General features: G+C 35.9%; 1 protein-coding gene across 6 annotated transcripts in view; it reads left to right on the plus strand.

Moving 5' to 3' along the window:
- Nucleotides 1-17,889, plus strand: part of LOC106871259 (eukaryotic translation initiation factor 4 gamma 1) — a 94,326-nt gene that overhangs the window by 19,260 nt on the left and 57,177 nt on the right. The window contains exon 1 of one of the 6 annotated variants that reach the window (XM_014917617.3): nt 14,892-15,003. The exons of the other annotated variants lie outside the window; for them this stretch is intronic. The gene's annotated coding sequence lies outside the window, so the exon portion shown is untranslated. Of the gene's footprint in view, nt 1-14,891; nt 15,004-17,889 lie in introns of those variants that run through there. 6 annotated transcript variants of the gene reach the window in all.

Below are 17,889 nucleotides of genomic sequence, written 5' to 3' on the forward strand. Positions count from 1 at the left end.
GGAATGAAGCCAGTATGCTCCGATGGATGTGTAATGTCTGCATACTCGACAGAGTGTAAATACCTTGAGAGAAAAGTTGGACCTGAGAAGCATCAGTTGTGGTGTGCAAGAGAGACGATTGTGCTGGTATGGTCATGTAGCAAGAATGGATGAGGATAGCTGTGTGAAAAAGTGCCACACCCTAGCAGTGGAGGGAACCTGTGGAAGAGATAGGCCCAGGAAGACCTGGGATGAGGTGGTGAAGCACAATCTCCAAACATTAGGCATCACCAAGGCAATGGACTAGTGACTGAGACCTTTGGAAATATGCTGTGCGTGAGAAGACCCGGCAAGCCAAGTGAGACCATAACCCGTGGCCTTTACCAGGGGTCTAGCCAGCCTGCTTATGCGTACCTTTCCTTCTTTGGACACAGAACCCTGCTTGCGAAGGCCTGTTGAGGCAAGTGAAGTCGAAATCGAACCAAATTCGATGACTGGCACCCATGCCAACCTTCCTTCATTGGACACTAAACTCAGCTTGCGAAGACCTGTTGGGGCAAGTGAAATCGAAACTGAACCAAATTCGATGACTGGCACCCATGCCAACCTTCCTTCATTGGACACTAAACTCAGCTTGCGAAGACCTGTTGGGGCAAGTGAAATCGAAACTGAACCAAATTCGATGACTGGCACCCATGCCAGTGGAGCGCTAACAGCACCATCAGAGTGGGTTCACTGCCAGAGCAGCTGTCTGGTTTTCGTGCCGGTGGCACGTAAAAAGCATGATTGTTACCAGCGTCGCCTTACTGGCACTTGTGTCGGTGGCATGTGAACAAAACATTCGAGCAAGGTCGTTGCCAGCACCGCTGGACTGACTCCTGTGTAGGTGGTACGTAAAAAACATTTGAGTGTGGCCGTTGCCAGTACCGCCAGACTGGCCCTCGTGCCAGTGGCATGTAAAAGCACCCACTACACTCTCAGAGTGGTTGGTGTTAGGAAGGACATCCAGCTGTAGAAAGTCTGCCAGATTAGATTGGAGCCTGGTGCAGCCATCTGGTTCGCCAGTCCTCAATCAAATCGTCCAACCCATGCTAGCATGGAAAGCGAATGTTAAACATTTGTTGATTTGGGGCTATAGCAGACAACACTTGATTAAAATTCAACACTATGGAACTAAGCTGAAATCCACGTTGTTGCAAAGTAACTTTCTTAACCATTCAGCCATATACATACATACATATATATATATGTGTCAAATTGAATCTTGCTTGCTTGCAATGTTACTCAGGCAAACTAGTGCATAATGGGTAAATACTATGAATTAAGTCTCCCCTGAAATGTAAATACATGCGGAATGAAATAAATTTCGCATAAATTGGATAAGTCGTTGTGAAGATATTAAGGGTTTCCGGGGTATAAATACCCAAAACGGTGCATAATGGGAAAAGTCTCCGAAATTAACTTGATCCTGAAAGGGAAGTAACTCTTACCTTTCGATTATATAGTGACTTAACAAAAAATGTTTCTATTTTTGCTTTTGTTAAACACAATATTTTAATCATTTAGAAATATTTTTAAGTGAATGTGATTTCAAAAATGAATGTTGTTTGTATAAGAAGTATTTATATTTGAGCTTTCGTCAAACAGACAATATTTTAATGGTTTTTAAAAAATTATTTTCAAGTGAATACCATTACAAAAATTCTTTTTGGCATAAAAGACCCATTCGTAACCTTGGTGTGAAATAATTTTTTTCCGTAGGTTTTTTTCAAGTGCATTCAACATATCTCACTTTCAAAGAATAGGCTGCTATTTCTAACACACCCTGATACCACGTAACTGCTATCTGTGGTAAAGGACCCAAAATACCTGTTACGTGGTAGCAGGGCATGCAAGAAATAGCAGCCAAATCTTTCCTTTTCTGGGGAAAGGAGCTGCTTACATGTGATTCCGATGTCACATTCGTTGAGACCATGCAAAATAACCTGGAAAAGAAAAATAACCTCACAAAAGAAAACAAAGACTATATGTGTGTGTATAAAAGATTGGGCTTAATTAGATTAACAGATAAATCCAGAATAAGCAAATTAATGACACCTTACCTTGTCAAATACTCAGTTAAAAATTAAGAAAAAATAGCAGCAATCACTAAACACAAGTATAGAAATACATCCACATCAAGAACTACAAATATACAAGTAAATCTGGGTTGTAACTGTCCCCACCTGGAGATTGCTGTAACATGAAACTTTTTGTGAAAAAAGTTAAGATATATGTACTTTGTGTGAATGTGTGTAAATGAGGATTGATGACAGGAAGAGCATTTGATCATTAAAAAATCTCTCAGTAAACTTTGTAAACATTGAAAAGTAAATGTTAAAATGATGCTGATGATTTGTATGTATACATGCATACAATTTATGTTAGCAAACGAAGCAGTTCCAGTTTGAAAGAAAGTCCTTTCTTGGAAGGTTTCTGCAAGGCTGGCTTACACTTTTCTTAGATATATTGCCAGGAAACTGTCTGTAATGCTGCTGCAAGGTTCACCAACATCCATATAAAATAAAAATTTAGTTTTGGCAAGATTGTATGTGTTGACACACAGATGATATTATTTCTTAAGTGAAAATTCTTTTGTTTTTGATGGAATTTCTTTTCAGCCATCTATCTTTATAACATTTGTGATTTTTTTTTTTTTTTTTTTTTTTTTTTGTGTCTATAGCTGTAATATTTGTCTTGACAGTTAATTATTAACTCTGTCAAATGCGATTCTTATTTATTCACTTTGTTTTGAATTAATCATGCATTTTCTCATAGCTTTGAGATTTTGATATGATTGTTTATTTTTAGAATGACATTGTAGGGTAGGTGGGAGAGGCTGGATCTGGTTGATTTGAACATAAAACCAGTAGAATATTTAGGCTGGATATGGCTGGTTTGAATACCAAAGGGTTAAAAGAATGTTCTTAGATTCCTTCTTAACCATTAGTTTTTACTAATTGAAAAAGAAAATTTAATGAAGTTGCTGATATATTTATGTTAATTCAATAATTATGGTCTTTAAGGTGGTGAACTGGCAAAACCATTAGCATGCCAAACATAATGCTTAGTGACATTTCGTCTGTCCTTATGTTCTGAGTTCAAATTTTGTGGAATTTGCCTTTCATCCTTACAGGGTTGGTATAATTGATGAACCCCTTTCTTGAAAAGGCAGGCCTTGTGCCAAAATTTGAGACTAATAAATATGGCCTTTCAAATCAAAAACAAAGTTAATCTTTTAGATATCAACCTGTCTGAGATTGCCCTTTTTATAATACTAGACCACCTTTATAACCCTTTGGCATTCAAATTACTCTATCAAATCTAATGTATGTTTATTTACCTTGTTTTCAGTTAATCATGCATTATCTCATAGCTTCAAAGTTTTGACACTATGATTTCTTTATTTTTAGAATGACATTATGGGATAGATACAAGGGGCTGGATCTGGCTGGTTGACCATAAAACAGATAGACTATTTAGGCCAGATATGGCTAGTTTAAATGCTAAAGGGTTAAAATCTTTATTTAAATTATAATTTTTAGAACCTTTTATGTTCTAAACAACCGAGTTAATAATAACTGTTGTATTGCAAACCACTTCCACTATCATTATTTTTAAGCTTTATTGAAACAGATGTGCAATGTATGTTATTAGAAATATGATAATAAAATAATTAAAATTCACATTAGTTTTGACACTCTGTAAAGCTGTCAGGTAAAACCTCAATAGTTTTTCCTATCCCATATTTTATCTTCCCCTGTTTTGAAGTGCTAGCAAGGTTATATTAAGAATGTTGCATCCCATCCACGCAGTTCTGGGTTCAGTCCCATTGTATGACTGAAAAAATCCTGTGTGTGTGTGTGTGTGTGTGTGTTCATGTTTTGGTTTTACATCGTAGCTGTAAATTGAGTTCCAATATTCTGCAAGGACATGTCCTAGAAAATATCACCTTGCTTGGAAACAAGTGAGGGTCGGTAATAGGAAAGGGGATCTGGCCATAGAAAATCTGTCTCAGTAAACTCATCCAACCCATGCAAGCATGGGAAAGTGAATTTTAAACTGACAGCAGTGATCATTTTTTTTTTTTTGATGATGATCCACTTTCATGTAACAGCTTAAAAATCTGCTTGAACACAACATAACTGGTTTCTACTTCTTGTGGACAGAAGTGTGGTTTTGTGATGCTCATGCACTTCAAACATAAGTGAAATTGCTAGCCGAGAAATAAAGTCAGGTTGCACACTCTACACATGCCTCTCTCGCCTCTTCATTTCTCATGTAACTTAATCATATCCAATGGCAGGTAAAGAGTGTGTGTAATCTGGAACAAATTCAAAAACGCTTTACTTTCAGGTTTGCTCTTTGTCTTTCTCAAATCAACTGAAAATGGATCTTTATAGTAGTGTACTTCAAAAGTTGCAGAAGCTAAGGTGGTTAGGTGTTTTAGTTTCCAGGGAAAACTATGAGAAAAGGGCATTTCACTCCATGGTCTTTTTTCCCCCCTGCACTCTCATATATATATATATCAGGGACTGCATTATATAACACATCCCTCAAGGAAGATTTGGTTGTGTTTCTTGAACCCCTTGGTGGCTAGAAGTTACCCTCAGAGGTTGTAATTCCATATTTTGTGAAGGTTGAAAAGAATGATTAAACCAGTGTTTCCCAACTTATTTTCCCCCAGGCCCCACTATAACTTTCCAGAAAAATGTATACCCCACCAGTGATTGCAAAAAAGTATAGGTGTAGTATGTTTGCTGTAAAAAAAAAGATATTCACAATTCCATGCCCCACTAAAAAAAAAAGGATCTTACTTTCCACCACAGGTTTTTGCTGGCCCCACCATGGGGTGTGTGCCCCATGTTAGGAATCACTAGGTTAAATGCTGGCTAGGAATATATAGTAATCATAGGTAGATTTAAGCTGGTCATATTTGGTCAAAATGTTCTATTTTATGTTCAAACTAACCAAATACAGTCTCTTACACTCACTTTACTATGTCATACTGAAAATATGCAATCCCATCATTGAAATCTCAAAGCTACAATATAAGGCATAATTAATTCGAAACAGTGTGAATAAGTAAGCATTATTTGACAGTAAAAGGTGCATGACTCAGTGGTTAGAGGGGGACAGGCTTACAATTACAAAGTAGTGGGTTTGATTCCTGGACCGGGTTGTGTGTTGTGTCCTTGAGCAAAACACTTTATTTCACGTTGCTCCAGTTCGCTCAGCTGTAGAAATGAGTTGTGATGTCATTGGTGCCAAGCTGAATCGGCCTTTGCCTTTCCCTTGGATAACACTGGCAGCGTGGAGAGGAAAGGCTGGTATGCATGAGTGACTGCTGATCTTCCATAAACAATTTTGCCTGGACTTGTGCTTCGGAGGGTAACTTTCTAGGTGCAATCCCATGGTCATTCATGACCAAAGGGGATCTTTACCCTTTTTACATTTGACAGTAATCTGAAAGTTAAAGGATTAAAGTGTTTCAATCATGAAAATGTGTTTTCAAGTTAAAAGGCATTTAAAGTGGCCATATCCAGCCCAAATATTCCATGTGTCTCATACTCCAACTGACCAGATTCAACCTTTTACACTTATCTTCAGTCTCATTCTAAATATAAACAATAACATTGTTGAATTCTTGAAGCTGTGCGATAATGCATATTTAACCCACCCTTTAGCATTCAGATTACTCTGTCAAATATAATGCTTAATTGTTCACATTGTTTTGAATTGATCCTGCATTATTTTGTAACTTTAAGATGTCATTAATGTGAGTGTGATGGGCTGAATCTGGCCAGTTTTAGAAGTCCTAAAGGGCTAATTCAAAACAATGTGAATAAATATTACCTCTGACAAAGTAATCTGAATGCCTAAGGGTTAAAAATACCAAACCTAGGAGTAATGTATTTGATAGTAACAAAGTGTGGTCTTGTTTGGTGGATGGAATTAAATCTGTTTACATACAGTTCCCCGCAGGAGCTTCAACAACACTACACAATTTTATGTATGTTAGATGCGCTCGGATAGTTGAAAGGTTGAACTATATATATGATAGTCTTTCGGTTTCTGTGTACTGATTCCACTCCTATGGCTATGGTTGGCTTGGGGCTATAGTAGAAGACACTTGACCATGGTGCCATGCAGTGGGGTTGAATCTGAAATCATGGTTGGGAAAGCAGGTTTTTTAACCACTCTGCTATACATGGGATATAAAGAATTCTTGAGCATATGAAATGGAATAAAGAGAATTGTGTGTAGTCTGCATGTGCAGGGGTAAATCAGAAAAATTAGGAACATGTGATTTGATTAGGTGTCAAACCAGAGCTGACTATATTACTGGTGTTGTGCTTTATGAATTAATAGTAGGAGGTTGGTGCATTCTTCTGACTTGCCAGCTCCTGTCGAACCATCCAACCCATGCCAGCATGGAAGGAGGATGTTAAGTAAGGATGATGATGATGAAGGTAACTATGTAATAAGAGGTGGACAATTGAAGGCATGTGTTTGTGGTTAGACTAAACATCAAAACACCGAACCTTACGAATGAGCTGAGGAAGAGAATTATGATAAATGAGGATATTGCAAATGTTTAGATATCCAGCTGATATTAAGGTCGATGTTTTTTTTTTATATTTTGACTTTCTTTGCATGACTTAATGACAGAAATGTTTTACAGTTGGATACCTTTCAGAATTAGGATAAAAATACAAAAGAAAAAAAGGAATAAAACTATACAAAAATCAGTTTGAGGATGAGATAGTATCATTCTCAAGCTACTATTTGTTAATGAAAAGACAAACTATTTAATTTTTATGTGATTGTATGTGTTCATTTGTTGTACAATATAGTTCATATCAACATTTCTTCATTTTAATTAGTTGCTAATTACAACTGTATAGAAATTACTGTTGAATAAAAAGCATGTGTGCTTTTTAAATTAGTATTTAAGGTAATGTTATGTGCTCCATCCATTTTATTTTAAGCTTCTTTTGATACACAAGTTTATTATTATTAAGGCGGCAACCTGGCAGAATCATTAGCACGCTGGGCAAAATGCTTGGCGGCGTTTCATCTATCTTTACATTCAGAGTTCAAATTCCACCGAGATCAACTTTGCCTTTCATCCTTTTGGGGTCTATGAAATAAGTGTAACTCTGGGTTGATGTAATTGACAAACCCCTCCCTCAAAATTCCAGGCCTTGTGCCTATAGTAGAAAACATTATTATTATTATTAAGGTGTCAAGCTGGCAGAACTGTTAGTACACAGAGCAAAATGCTTAGTGGCATTTCATCCATCTCTACATTCTGAGTTTAAATTCTGCTGAGGTGACGTTTTCATCCTTTTTGGGTTGCTAAAATAAATACCAGTTGTGTACAGGGGTCAATGTAATTGCTTTGTCACATTGGGCAAAATGCTTAATGGTACATTCTGAGTTCAAGTTCTGCCAAGATTGACTTCACTTTCCATCCTTTCAGGGTCAGTTTTCTTTCCTCCTCTTTCTTCAACTAACTTTCTTAACCATGTAATAAATATTACATTCCCCCTACCCCATATGGACGCTTCTCTCTCCCTCTTTTTGTCTCACTCTCCACCTTATCCTCTTTTTCTTTCTCTTCTGTTTCCCTTCAATTAATCACATGAAAGCATTACAATTACATTCCCTCTACCTCATGCCGTGGACGCTTCTCTCTCCCTCTTTTCTCTGCTTTTGTTTCTCCCTTGTTTTCTCTAATCACATGGAAGCATTACCAACAGGCTAAGTAACACAATGGCAAGCAGAATGATTCAAGACAATATGAATAAATAAGCATTACAGTTGAGAGAATAATCTGAATGTTAAAAGCTTAACCTTTTAGCATTTAAACCAGCCATATCCGGCCCAAATATGTCTCCTGTTTTATGTTCAAACTGGTCAGATCTAGCCCCTCACACCCACCCTACAATGTCATTCTAAAAATAGGCAACTACATTAAAATCTCAAAGCTGTTAGACAATATATGATTAATTCACAACCAACAACTGGAGTCTGGACATCTCCATGCCAGCATGGAAAGTGGACTTTAAACAACAATGATGATGATGACATTTGGCAGAATAATTTGAACACAAAAGGGTTAAGCCATCCTCTCTTCTACCTCCCTTTTGGGTTTCAGGTTATGGCCTGATGTGTTATCCAAAATGTTGGTTTCCTTAGTGTAGTCTCCTTTCAGATTTTGCTGCACCATGTCATGTTTCCCTGAGGAAAGGAGGCCTTCTTCTCCCAGTTCATGTTGGTTTTGAAATGTTATTGATGCTTTTGTAACATTGTTTCTTTCTAATTAGGAGTGTTTGCTCTACACAGATGTATTTTTGCTTCTGGGAAGAGGTGGTCCATATTCGTTGGGCCTCTGTCTTTTGACCTGTCCATTGTGGGAGGCCTCACTAGGAGCTTGTGCTCCACTGGAATAACTCTCAGGATCAGTGAGGCAAACAAGCTACCACAAGGACTGGATCTTGTGGTGGTTCATCCCCCTGGGGAGTCAACATAAAAACACCAGTCAAAATATGGGGTTGATTTAATTAGCTAATACCTCCCCTCCTAAAATTTCAGACCCTTTAACTATGTTAAAAGTATTAGTTGCTGTTTTATATCTATTTCTACCAGTAATGCAGATGAGCAAATTTGACTATTTGCATACTGTTGGTAAACTAGATCCTTTTCTTTATTAATGATTGTCTCTCCTTTGGATAGTAGTAGTAGTAGTAGTTGTTGTTCAATCCCCAACTTTATTCTTCTTGATTATAACCTATTGTTGCCATAAATAACACTGAGACTCCTATATATAGTTATTCTCCTCTTGTGTTCGTAAGAAGCATGGAATCCCTCTGCAGAATTTCAAGGAAGAATGTATGTATGCATATATACATCATATATACACTCGCGTATGTACATATACATGTGTTTGTGATTGCTTTAGTCAACTGTACTTTACTGTAGTTATAGCAGCATTTAACCCTTTAGCCTTTAGAATTTTTCTGTCAAGTGTAATACTTATTCATTTACATTGTTTTAAATTAATCAAGCATTATCTTGTAGCTTCAAGATTTTGATGGTGTGATTATTTTTTGGAACGACATTGTAGGGTAGATGTGAGAAATCAGTTTTCTGGCTGGTTTGAACATAAAACAAGAATATTTGGGCTGGATATGGCCAGTTTAAATACTAAAGGGTTAATAGAACATTGGGTCAATGTGTGATTGGCAATGATATCAGGAATGGCTGTCTGAATAAAGCCAAAAGATAAATGTTGTTTACCTATGAGGGAGTAGATCAGTCTCGACATCACCTTGAAAGATGCAGAAGGGCTGGCATGAGAGCACTGGTGGATCTGGTTGGCTCTATGCATGATGATGTCTCTGGGATCACTAACTTGGAATGACACCAGCCAAATCAAGCAAGAGCATGAAGCCAGCCAGCCAAGAGACTAGAAGGAAGCAGAAGTAATATCTTGCTTCTCAAGAGTACTATTAATGACTGCAGTAAGATTCTGAAATTGTGCATAACTTCGCAGTCATCAGTCTTTGTTTATTTATTTATTATTTTGTATGTTTTTTTTCCACCACTTACTGTTCAGCATTGAAATAGGAGTGTAGCCAGGTAAGTTGAGGAAGGCAATTACATGTTTTGCTTAACGAGTGCATACTACTGGTTAGGAAATGTTTGAATTCATGGTTGTTATCGTCCAGGAAATATAATTTTAGCATTTTTGAAATTGTGAATGAAAGAACCTAAGGAATTGATGCGCATGAAAAATAGCAAAGATGATTATTGCAATCTGATTCTCATGTTTTACCTTTTTTTAACAAATTAGTATCAACTTTATTGCTTAAATCTGTTTTTCCATGCTGGAATATGTTGGATGGCTCTCTAGGGTAGCATCAAGGATCATGTTTGTGGAATCTTATCTTACTTGGTCTTCTAATGATGATTATTATTTAACATGACCTGGTACCAGGTACCACAAGGGAAAAGTATCCAGTACACCCTGTTAAGTGGTTGGCATTAGGAAGGCACTCAGCCATAGAAACCCTTCCAAAGTATGCTTTGGAGCTCTCTAGATACTTGGCTCCTGTTAAACTGTCCAATCTGTGCCAGCACAGAATGTGGCTGTTAAATGATAACTTTGTAAGTGAATGTAATGTCATTTTGCAGACAGGCTAATTGAATGAGACAATTGGAATTTTGCTTTTTGTCTGAGTTTGTGTGGTGAAGAGTTTGAATCTTTCATTTCTGTATTAATAGTCCAACATCTCAACCCACTTTGTGTTTAGTAAAATTAATTGGAAATGGTAGATTTCGTAGTTAACAATTAATTACTGTTCTGTTGAATGCATAATGATTATAACATCTGACATCAAAGTGGATTTATTGAAGTATTCAGCTATCCTGTGTTTGAGGTCAGTTTGCTACCATTGTATGTTTACTTAAGCAATCTTTATGATGGTTTTAGCTACTATCTTAGGTTAGCTTTTAGACGCAGTGACACCTCTATAGACATGCTAATGATATAAAGTAGTGTGCATGAAACTGTACCGCACAAGTATTTCTTTGAAAACATCAATGCAACCCACAGAACATGCTGTACTTCAGTCTGCTCTTCAGTATTTCACCCATCACCATGCAATCATTAGGATCCATTGCAACTCCTTCTGTAATATCAACAACGTTAGTCAGTGTTGTTATTTTAAAGTGCCGATAAACATCTGCTCACTCTATATTGGATTTCTTAGGCATTCCTTTCCTTCCTGCAGGATTGCATGTCAGTATGTGAATATGTGAATAGCCAGTGTTGTTTGCATTGTATGTTTGTTTCATGGAGTTTTACAGAGTCATGTGATAAAGTTTATTGATCACTGGGAAATAAATTTATCACATAGGTGTCAGTAATCTTGAAATATATTTAATTAACAATTTATTTTAGGATCTTTTTGTTGCAGTCTTCATTCTGAAATCTTTTAATACATCCTGTTTGAGTTTGAGAAATTCTCAAATGCCGATAAGTTTCCTGATAAGGAGTTGATTTTCTTAGTGTGAACTGTTTTGTTGATTAATTTGTTTATTATAGTTTTATTTATTTTTACTTAATCTCTGAAGGTTTTTAACATGGGCACGAGATGTTGAATTTTGGGGAAGGATACAGTCCATTAAGATTGGCCTCCAGTTTCTGGCTGATGCACATTCAGCCTTGGTGGGATCTGAAATCAAAATGTAAAGGACATAGCTAAATACCATAAGTCCTTTTACTGCTCCCGATTCTTCACTTGAATCAATAATAGCTTGGTCTGCAACTCTTTTACTGTAGAAAGCAGTTTTATGTACCAATCTATCTTTTGTTGAGGAATATCATGGATTAAACTATTTTCTGTTGAGACATGTTGAGTTTATTGAGGCAGTGTGACTACCAGAAAATACTGATTCTATTTTTTGGTAGATATTTAACACCATTACTGGAATAACCATGAAATTTAATTTCACAGTTAATGTGTTAAAGACTAATGAAATATATAAGTTTCTTGTATTTGATACACAGTTGCAGTTTTATCAATGTAGATAATTTCACAAAATAGTTTGAAATATGAAGTTTATATTTAGTTGATGTCTATATTTGTTTTCAATCAAAATGGTTCAACAAATCTCTGTATACATTTATTATGAAGTTATTTATATGTCTGATATATTCTGAGTACATCTACTTTGTTCAGGGTGTCGATTTCACTTTGCTAAAATGGTTAACTGTAGAAATTATATCCAGATGTAAAACCTTTCTTCAACAATATGGAGATAAAATTTTAGGAAAGCCATCTTGTGTGTGCTTGATAAAATACTATATTGCTAGGAGTGTCAAATATACATCTCTCAGCAATGTTTAGTCTAGCCCCACCCCCGCTGTCTGGTGGGAAGAAAAAATTAGTTTAAAAATTTTAAAACATTGTGCAATGTGTATGTTGCCAGGGGTGCATTTAGGATTGTAGCCTGACAAGAGTTGTGTTTAATCCCAGTTCTGATGAAGTCAATTCAGTGTATCTTAGGGAATCTTTTAGTTCAAATCAATGGAAAAAGAAGCTTATGAATTCATATATACTAAATAATGTGACCTATTTCTCCTTTACTATATCTATATAACAGTAAATTGTCCCATGCATATATTCAGTATCCTTGACCAGACACATGTCACACTACCAAAAATTTGATTGAACCACTAACTCAGCTGTTCTCAAAATTCAGAATGCCATTAATGGGAGCTGTGAACCATTGATTCTTTGGTTGATAGGTCAATAACCTGTTAAATTTGTTGTAGGAGGCAGCTCTCTGGAATTAGTAAATTATAGATGCATATTCTCATGTATGATATAATAATCCACATATCTTAACCATTGTGTGGTATTACAACAATCTTTCTTACGCAAATGTTTACTTAAACATGATACTTTCTCTCTCTTTCCATTAATATAGGAACATTTATTATATCTATGTAGTATTTATTTAAGAAGAATGTTTTGAGACAAAAGAGTCTTTATCATTAAGAAATGTTCTATCAGTAGCCACATATTTGGGAATTCCTTTCTGTTTGGTATTATATATTGACGTCAGTTTACTAGGCGTGGCATATGCATTTACCCATTATTTAAACCTAATAAGTCATGTATTCTAGTTGAGAAAAGGTTAAGGGTGGCTGGCTATTTTGAATCAGAATATACTTATAAAATATAACAATCAGCCCATAGACTTTCATGTCTTCTACTATAGCTTCGGACCAACCAGAGCCTTGTGAGTGGATTTGGTAGATGGAAACCGAAAGAAGCCTGTCCTGTGTGTAATATGTATTTGTATGTGTCTCCCCCCCCCCCCCCCAATGGCTATCACTTGACAACTGATGCTGATGTGTTTATGCCCCCATAATTTAGTGGTTTGGCAAAAGACCGATAGAATAAGTACTAGGCTTACAAAGAATAAGTCCTGGAGTTGATTACTTCAGCTAAAAACCCTTTAAGGCAGTGCTCCAGCATGGCCACTGTCAAATGACTGAAACAAGTAAAAGAATAAAACCCAAAACATTTTATGATAAAATGAATATTGGGTAAATATGTGGAATTGGTAGAAATTTAGGGTGAACTTTGGTATGCTATACATCTAGAATGAGGCTAGTACTGTAAATTATTTTTGCTTTTAATACTGCTTCCATGAAAATTAAAAGGAAGAACTTAATGAGTACATAACTGCCAGTGATGATTTACAGCAAAGGAACATGGGCTCTCAACGCTACCAATCATGAATGCTCTTGCTGTAGCCCAACAGAAAATGGAACAAATCATGCTTGACATCACATTGCAGGACAAGAAAGTCAATGACATGAGAACCGTCAAGGAGAACAAATATAGATGGACTGGCTACATCATGCGACTGAAGGACAGCAGATGGACAAGGTGCTCGAATGGACACCAAGACAATGGACAAAATCAAGAGGCTGACCAAAGACAAGATGGCGAGATGATCTCACCCACTACTTAGGGCCTACATGGCCATGACTGGTCAGAGAGACACAGCAGTAGAAGGAGTCCAAGAAGGGGTTCCTCCTTCAGGAATGATGAAGCCCTGCTTGAAGTTAAAGGTTGACACTTTATATCTCTTTCTGAGCAGTCCATAAGTACCAGTAATTGTATCAGTTCAATTGTTGACCTTACATCTCACTCTCTGGAATTAGTCTAGTGTCTAAATCAAAAACATGTTAATTTGATTATGAAAAGCCAAATTTCTGTCACTTTGGATAACATTCTATTTAAAGAGAATATAAATTGTTTTTGTACAGCAATTATTTTTTTTTATTTGGTCTTATGCTCATTATTTTTAGAAATTTTTTTCTTTTTGTGATTGTATTATAGTTGATATATAGATACACAGACAAGTGGTTAGGAAACTTTTCAGTTACCTTTTCCAAAGGCACAGATCTTGCACTTTAAGCATCTTAAATTATCACTGCAAATAATTTGAATTTCAATATGGTGTTTCAGAGAGTAAGTGGTGTGTGTACATTATTAGCTAATTCATTTTCTTTGAGTATAAACTGTAAGCAATCTACTTGCTCATGCCTGTATATTTGTTGTCATTTTAAATTTCATTATTTTATAAATTGTGTGAATCTAGTTTATTTCACTCATATAGCTAATGCTCTTGAGAAAGGAATGAGGTTCCATAATCTTATGTGTTTTTGAAGGTAATCAATATTTTGTCCTAGAGAATAAGCTTATCAAAAATAGGTCACCGACGAAGAAGTTCAGTTCAGCTAATTCTTAACCTTTTGGCTGCTGATCTAGATATTTGTTCAAGAAATTCCCTCTCCTCATACATGCTCAAAAAATGTTTTCACAAAAATGTTTGTACCTGTAGATTTTTGTTTTGTGACTTGGTAACAGAAGTGAATGACTAGGTCCGGTGCTGTTATAGTGACATCTTGTGCATCATCTTCTAAACCAATAGTGACTGCAATGCTATGCAAACTCTTATTTATTATCAATTGGTGCAGAACTATTTTCGCTTTCCAAATTGCTCTCTTACTAACGGATCGCTCCTTATTGAAGTCTAATATTCGATCTATTGCCTGATCAGTTGATAGTTTTCTCCAGGCCATTTTTTGGTGATTTAAATCTGCGAAACATGGGGGGGAAAATTTCACCCAAATCCACAAGCTTACTTCCCCTTATAAGAGCCATAGGTCATATGAATCAAGGTCTTTGATTGGTCAGAAGGTTGCTAGGCGATTTGTTTATAAACAAGGACAGTTAGCAGTTGTTAGATCTGCTGCTCATATTGCGAGCACTTCAAAACATTGTGGCTGATAATTCAGCCACTTATATTTAGAGAATTAAAGAGCAGACATCTTAAATGGAACAAGAGTTTTCAAAATAGAGATTCCAGATTGGATTTTTTCAGAATTGTGTGAGATTTTAGTTACAATTTTCGGTTTACTAAATTCTTTTATATAAAATTTTTAACTTGTTCATAAATATTGTATTTATTTATTGGATGATTTAATTTTAATATTTACTTGAATTCTTTAGAGTATCGTAGAGTCGTCATATATATATATATATATATATATATATATACATACATACCTACCATTATAAAAAAGGAAATTGTAATAAACAGAAGGAAGCCAACTATGCGTTTCATTCTCAGCTGTGGTACATTTTCAAAAACCTTCTTGTAAACAGCTGATTTGCAGCAGGTTGATTCCTTATGCTTGTGAGCTTTATAAGCATTGTTTAGTTACAACTTCTGTCTTTTTTGGTGGGTGGTGTTTCAGTTTAGCCTCTTCTCTTAGAATTTGCTGAATAATTAACCCCCAGATCAATGAGAATATTGGCATGAGATTCTGTTAATTTTACTTTTCTAAGAATCTGTAAAGTTACTGTGCACATATCTCTCTACTTAAAACATATTAGTGCTTGTTCATAAATATTGTATTTATTTATTGGATGGTTTAATTTGAATATTGATTTGAAGAAGGAGCCAAAATTAGTTACGCAGACAGTTTCCAGGTTTTGAACATCTGAGCTAGGAATATCCAAAGTTATAAACTGATCCCTGTAATGCCTATTATATTAAAATTCAAGTTATTGAACTGGTGGTCTACTTTGAAACTCCTGGAAAAAAATTGCTTGTTTTTAGCAGTTTGTTTGCTCAAGGAAGGATAATGTAACACTGCTCTATTTTAAATTGGACCACATAAGGTTTTATTTGGTTAAAAATTTTTTCTTGTGCTTATTCTCTTAACATTCCTCCAAAATGTGAATTTGATTGAATAGGTGGGGGGGCACCAATAAACATTGAAGAAATGTAAGGCTGCAAGCTGTCAGTGGCCAGAACAATTTAAAATGACAAAGTGTGAATGATAGTGCACGTAAAAGGTTTTAATCTCAGTAAAAGCTACAATTGTTACTAATGCAGTGGTTTAATTACTGAAACAGGCTTGGTAATTTGATTAGAGATTCAGAATCAGTGTATAAGTCTTGAGTTAGTGCAACAAAAGGCTTGATGTCTTTTCAAAAAGCTGCATGTGTAGCAAGTAAAGATAATTGCTGGGAAGAATTGTTTGCAAGTAGGGACTGCTCTGTTAATTTTTAAAGAGAGGGATAAAATTTGCACCATTCATAGTGCAAGGTAAAGCATGTTGAAAGATGTAGATTATTTGCTAGTGCAAATACATAATGTAGGTGAGACAGTTTGTTTTGGAGTAAAAATGCATAAAGGAAAAAGAGGTAAAGGTACTCCAGACCCTAATGTCTTTGACATTATTGTCTTTTATTGCTTAAGGATAGTGCACCAGGGGATTGCATGCCCAAGCCTTTTGCCTATGTGTTGCACTCTAAATCTAAAGGCATTTTGCTGAATCATTAAACCATATATTCTTTTTTTTGGAACACAAAAGCTTGAGTTACAAATGCTCTCTCAAAGATTCATTCCAGAACCATTTCTTTCCCCTTGCTACTATATATTATTGCTTACTCAAAATTCCCTTCCAGATTCTTGTTGTGCTTGACATCTCACTCCAATTTAAGGGTCATCTGTTTTATGCTCTAACATCACCCAGCTACATAATCAAAGTATTGAGCTTTCAGTTCACATCTGCTATAGGCACCATGGTCTTAAGTTGATCATATGCATTATGAATGGAATTTGGTATATGAAAACCTTGGGAACCCTTTCTGTATGAAATAGTAATAAATATAACAGAAACACATAGTGGTGTTTGAGCTATTGATTCCATTGGAAACTTGTAAACAACTGTTGGTCATAAAATGCATTATAGAAACATAGATGCTTCTAATAATGTATCTATTCATTCTTAATACACTCTGGCAGATTCAACAATATCTGATCTCTGTTGTTTTTTGTCATTAGAGAACTTCTCTCTTTAGACTGTGTGAGTTCATAACATGTAATTCATCAGTATAAGAGAGTTTTGATACCCCACAGTGTTTCAACCGCATTGTGTCTCCTCAGTCAAAGCTACACCACCAGACTGATAAGTTTGACAAGTGCATGAGCTCATGTTTATTTGGAATCAGCAAACAAAATCATTTGTTCATGTGTGCTGGTGTCTGCCAAGCAGATAATAATTCATGGGGTGCGTGCAGAACAGCAAGAATCCTAATGTGTTATGGACACATGAGGGAGTGCTGAAAAGCTCCTGGCTTTAAGGGGTCTCATGAAAGGCCTGGTTGGAGGCCCAACTTTCCAATTTTTTTTTTACAGGGCTTAGAAAAACTGAAGGACTGCTGCAATAAGTGTGTGAATCTGAGAGGGGAATATGTTGAATAAAACCATAATTAACCAATCCTCTTGTGTTTTCTTTTACCCAAAGCCAGGAACTTTTCAGCACCCCCTTGTATAGTCTAAAAGGAAAAGGTATTCTCTAATGGCACGAAACAACAGTGATCAGATATTCACATTTGTATCTGGTAAAACATTAAGAAAGAATGAACAGACATTATTGTTTGGATTCTCACTGTTTGTGCACCTCTTGAATTATTAGATACTTTTTATACATTTCCAATAAGTTGTGGGTATTGGTATATAATTTTGGGGAATCTAATCCTAGTTTATTTAACTCTCATACTACAGAATTTATGAAATGTTGCAAGTGAAGGCTTCTGCCATGACTTAGCTGGCATAGTAAACCATACTTGAATCATTTTTGCCCAATAAATTCTTTTTGCTGTTAAAGTACTTGTATTCTGTTGGTGTGGGCGAGCTTATTTATTTCTGTTGAAGCTTCATGTGAATAGCTGCAAAATTGACTATTATTAAATATTTGAC

Source organism: Octopus bimaculoides, chromosome 24 (genome assembly GCF_046866305.1).
Source record: "Octopus bimaculoides isolate indiv1 chromosome 24, ASM4686630v1, whole genome shotgun sequence".
NCBI lineage: Eukaryota > Metazoa > Mollusca > Cephalopoda > Octopoda > Octopodidae > Octopus > Octopus bimaculoides.